Source organism: Bidens hawaiensis, unplaced genomic scaffold (genome assembly GCF_021521415.1).
Source record: "Bidens hawaiensis isolate Kalapana, Puna unplaced genomic scaffold, B.hawaiensis_p1.1 tig00032376_1, whole genome shotgun sequence".
NCBI lineage: Eukaryota > Viridiplantae > Streptophyta > Magnoliopsida > Asterales > Asteraceae > Bidens > Bidens hawaiensis.
The window spans coordinates 65577-71585 of record NW_027505244.1 but is presented as its reverse complement, the minus strand read 5'-3'; positions in this window follow the sequence as shown (position 1 = coordinate 71585).

The following is a 6009-nucleotide window of genomic DNA, read 5'->3' as shown; positions in this document are numbered from 1 at the left end:
TTCCCGGGGCGGAAAGCATGTTTTTATCAAAGTGTTTAAGTACATGCCGATCGCATGGAAATGAATGTATTTATATAATGTTTATTGTACGGGGATCGTACGGTAATGTATTAAGATGGTATTTGTCTGAGTTGCTAATATTGTAAGGCCCGAAACAGTGTTCTGGGTTAACAGTGCCCCCAGAGGTTATTAAATGTATTTCTGGGTTAACAGTGTCCCCAGAGGCTATTAAATGTATTTCTGGGTTAACAGTGTCCCCAGAGGTTATTAAATGTATTTCTGGGTTAACAGTGTCCCCAGAGGTTATTAAATGTGTTTCTGGGTTAACAGTGTTCCCAGAGGTTATTAAATGTGTTTCTGGGTTAACAGAGTTTTCACTTATAGGCTCAGCATAATTACATCATTAATTTATGATTATTAAAATGATTTGTCATGGTTTACTTAAATTAGTGAAACTCACCAACTATTCGTAGTTGACCCGTTTTCTTTACATGCTTTCTTGGTATACCCAAATTGGAATGAGTGATACGTGCTTGATGATGTGTGCTATTTTGTGGAAGCTTAAGGGTCTTTATTTTGTTTTAAAAATGTTAACGTACTATTGGTAAAACTTATGTGATAACGCCTAGTCGGTAATGAAACTCGGAACAATGTAATACGTTTAAATTATTGTAGTGGTGTTTTCTTTATAAGCAATGCTGTTGATATCAGTTGTGTCTGTTGCATCCCGTGTACGTTTCCGCTGCGGTTACGGGGTGTTACAGCAGTTGAGGCTCTTTGTGATTAAAAGATATGATGGTGTTCAGTACTTCAAGAGGATGTTGAGATCGTTGAATACATTGCCAGAATGTGAAGTGAAGGACTTAGCCAGATTGGGGTTGATAAACAGATGTGATGATAACATGGCTAGAGTCATTGGAAAGATTGTTTGGAAGGAAAGTATAAAAGAGAAGAAGTTCGAGCTGTTGAAACCACAAAAGGGAAAACTTATTGAAGACAAAGGTAGACGATTGAGAGCAGATGGCAAGCCTTGGATGATCATGAAGTATAAGCCGATCCGGTGTTTAAAAGAAGTGCCGATGAAACAAATGCCCAAGGATGTGCTGAAAGATCTGAAGTGGTGGTATGTAGATTGTGAAACAGCTGAAGCAGTAATGGAGGACGAAGATGAACAAGAGCTGCTGAGAGTATATGATCCGATGCATCTAGTGAACTTGTCTCAAGCTGATCTGCAGGTGCTGAATGAGAAGAAGATATTTTATATTCCTGCTTGGAAAGACGAAGCGAAGAAATATCAAAGAGTTGTTTCGGTGTGTGTACGAGAAGGAGTTCATGCTTAAAGATGAAGATACAAGATTGTTGAAGATTACAAGACACGTGCTTAAAGATAGATATATGAAGCTACTGCCAAGGGGGAGTCTGTTGGTACATGATGTCAGTAGTTCAGTGTCTAGTGTCTGTAATCGAGTTAGTTGGATTTGTGTTTTGGATGTAAGCGAAGTTCTCACAAGTTCGCTGATATAGGCGAACTTGTGGAACAAGCGAAGTTAGGAACAACTTCGCCTAAACATGCTAGGCGAAGTTGTCGTGTTTATAAGCTGCTAGGTTACGGCTTGTTTAGCAATTCATTGATCGAGTTGTAACGAGTTGTCCAGTGTTTGTGATTGATATCACGTGTTTTCGGTTGCAATACAACGTGTCTTTGTTTATTGTAACGTGTGTTTGATCGTGTTAACTCGTATCGTCTTCTACGCTCGCAACGTCTTACGTAGGGATTCTGCACCTACGTAGAACGAGATATTCCGTGTAGATCCGACTGGGAACCTACAATTTTTTTTTTTAACTTCGCCTAAAAGTCAACTTCGCCCCTCCTTAACTTCGCGTGTCCATAACTTCGCCTGTCCATAACTTCGCCTGACTGATAACTTCGCCTAAACCCTAAAATTTAAGCGACAACTTCGCCTGAACCCCATAACTTCGCCTGCGGCGGCTGTTCGGCCAAAAACGCATCAGAAACGTGCCAGAAACACCAAAACGCAGATCTAGAACCATAGCATAAGAGCCTAATGCTCTGATACCACTTGTAGGTCCCCCCCGGGGCGTCGCCGATCGATACGAGATCCGCACGAGGTCTAGAAGTGCGGAATCCTCCTAGACTCGTTTAATGGTGTAGAAGACGAAGAACACAATTACACACAAACACATACACGAACAAACACACGAATGGGATAAACACATCTGCAGATCTTTTATATCATAACCAAACCATGTTACAAAAGGAACAAAAACAAAGACACGGCCGACCCGAGGTGAGCTCTACCTCGGGCCGTCCCACACGACTCTGCCTCTCTGTTTCTCTCTAGCTACTTGAACTGAACACACAATACTCTAATTTTCTGGATACTCAAACCTAAACAAGACACACATATATATAGACAAAACAACTTCGCAGGCTTGGGCTTGGGCCAGTAGGCGAAGTTGTTATAACTTCGCCTAAGGCGAAGTTGTTCTAACTTCGCCTATGGCAGAAGTTGTTACAACTTCGCCTATGGCGAAGTTGTTCTAACTTCGTACTTCGTTTCCGCTGAACAGAATTGCATAGCGACGGTCACAAAATGCACCAACAGACTCCCCTTTGACCGTAGCTCTCAATTCTAACAAACACAAAAGATCATCTGTTACAAAACATGCACCAACATCTTTGATCTAAAAAATTGTTAAATTTTTTTAGTTATTTTTAGTTAATCAATTCAAACAATCAAATCATTGAATTTATTTTCTGCATTTAGTTTTAATATAGTTAATTTACAAAGCTACTTGGTAACACATTTTTCACAAACTCCCTGTGTTCGATACCAACTTACTGCTATTTATTTAGTGTAACCGGTTTATTTTTTAGTGAGTCTACGACCTCACGTCAAATCGGCGTTGTTGCCGTGGAATAGTGCGCAACGTGTATTAACTTTTGTAGATTTTATTTGTTATTTTCGGGTTACGCTGGTTGTGTTAGTGTGCAGGTCCTTACAAGTGTATGCATACTAGAGGATCTCGCAGGTCATCGCCACTTATTTTTTATCCCGAAACTGAACGAACGCTTAGTAAAAACCGTGTCTTACTTCGGGAGAACAAACACCTTGGTTCTCCTAGTGCGTCGAACAACACAATGGATTCACCAAATTCCACTAAGGATCAAACATTACCAACCACACCTTCATCAAATCCACCTCCACCAATTCCTACTACTATCCCAACGTCATCAAGTGAAGTGAAACAAACCAACACAATTGTGCCCACAAGTACTCAATATACTTACCGAACTTCATCAGCATTGCCACCTTTTTCCGATTTCTTTCATACCTTCGGTTAATCATCATCCCAACCAAATAAACCACCTCCATACCAACAAAAACCACTCATAGTTCATGCCACTTCGATCTTCCAACAACAACCACAATCAAGGTTCCAATATCAACCACCGCTTTTATGCAACCTTTGAGAACACAAGGTGATGGTTATGGTGATGAGTTCGAAAGGGAACTCGAGTGTATGAAGAGGAACGTTATTACACGCGAGGTGATAGCAATAAAATGGGGAATTAAAGGACTTTTGTATATGCTCAAAAGCAACAACAGGAACCGGTTCAAGAGTATAATAGACAACAACCACCGGTTTTGCAACAAGAAGTTTCATAACAAGTCCAAGAAAAAATATATATAATGAGATCATCATTTTAGCGTCTAATAAAAAGTAGAACCATCTTTGAACAAAAGAAAAATAGAAACAAAAGCTATTACATATTAAGTTTGGCTATGTCTCCGTTCTTCATATGTGGAATTCGCTCTGTTTGGTAGTTTTGAAAACAAACTTTATTGAGAAAACTTATCAATAATTTTAGTTATTTAGTTTTATAAAACATTTTAGGAGACGTAGCATTTTTATAAAACTTTTAACGGTTATAAAACTTTCAATTCTAATTATAAAAAGTACTTTTATTAGTGATTACGTTTTATCAATTGTCCGATCATGCGTTCGACTATGGATCTTCTCTTAAAACATTCTTTTGTCGATGTTGATCAGATCATTAACGTCACGCCTTGACGGGCTATTCACAGTCACCGTCCAACCGTGGACCGACCATGAACCTTCAAGTTGATCCTTGCATGAGGGTTGCTGATTACAATTTCTAGTTGGTTTCGGCAAGTGGGTGCATATTTTATAAACATGTAGTCATCTTATGGTTAACTGGATGTTTACTTCTCTAAAAATTAGGTGATAGGTTCTAATCCTTCCAAAAGAAAGTTGGGAACTTTAGATGGGAAATTTGTTAAAAAAATTAATTACTTTATAATAGATCACTTATAGTGGCCACGTATGCATCATCACTGATACGGTTCCATATCAAAAGATTTACTTTAATAGTTATATGTTAATTCCATAGGGGGTAAAAAGGGCAAAGTCTACAAAAGGTTAGGAATATATATATAAATAGTAATAAAACGCAATAGAGTTTAGAATTTGAGTTGTTAGTTTGTTAGGCTACTACACATGAGAGAGGACATGCCCCTGGAACCTTCTATGTAATTTCCTTTTAGTTTCATCATCATCTATCTATAATAAAATCATTCCCATGTTTATCTTTATTTTCCATGTTCAATTTCAAAATCAATTAATAATATAATCGTTTCCTATCATTGGTCTGACCTGCTCTTCCTCTGCTCTTTCCACTTCGATTTCACTTTTTGCTTATCGGTAAATCCGATTTCCGATTCAATTATGGTGAATCGGAATTCTCGTTTGGACATTCACGAACAACATATTCAACATCTTCAATCTGATGTTGCTGAAATTGGGGTTTCTCTCTCTGCGTTAGAAGCGGATCGAGTTGAATCGGCTGAATTCCGTAAGGTGATGCTCGCTTGGATGAAATCTCAGAAGAAAAAGCCTATTGGAGACTTTTCTTGAACGGGATCTTCTGGAATGGTTTTCACATCATTGGGGCCGGAATCTAATTCAATTGATGCTCCTTCTAGATTAGCGTCGGTGGTGAACAAGGTTAATTGCCTGAGTTCGCTAGTTTTGATCCTCAAGGCTGGATCCACAAGGCTAACATGTTCTTCGATCTCAACGACACTGGCGATGCTTCTCGGTCGCAACTTGCTCGATTGAATATGATCGGTGTTGCTCAACACTGGTTCACTATTATCACTCAGGTTCTTTCATCTATCTCTTGGCTTGAGTTTCAATCAAAACTGTTGCAGCGTTTTAGTTGCTTGGAAATTCAAAACCCGTATGAACAATTAGTGTAGGTTCCTGGACGGATCGTACACGGGATGTCTCTAACAACGCAGGTGCGGAATCCCTGCGTAGGTAGATACGAGTGTAGAGTATGTAGAGATCGAACACACAAGCAATAAACCAACCACGTTATATTGATAACAAACACGTGACCCGAGATCACCGTTACAGACTATGACACGTAACTTGGTTACTGAAAACTGAAACGAAAACCCTAAACGAACAACTCGTAATCTGTTCTGCTGAACAGTATTTAAACACGACAACTTCGCCACAGGCGAAGTTGTCAATAACTTCGCTGATTCAACAAGTTCGCCATAGCGAACTTGTTGACAACTTCGCGCATTACAAAACAAACATAAACAAAACATAATTACATTACAGACTCGATTACAAATGCTAGACTATGAACTACTGACATACATGTACCAACAGACTCCCCCTTGGCAGTAGCTTCATATCTTGATCTTCAAATCTTGAGTCTTGTAATCTTTACCTCTACGCGTGCGCCCCTTCTCTCACACATACCGACACTACCCTTTGATATTTCCTAGCTTGATCCTTCCAAGCAGGAATGTAGAAGATCTTCTTCTCGTTGAGCACTTTCAAATCATCCTTCGATAGATTAACAAGATGCATCGGGTCGTACACCCGAAGTACTTCTTGTTCATCCTCATCTTCCATTACCGCCTCAGCTGTCTCACAATCCACGTA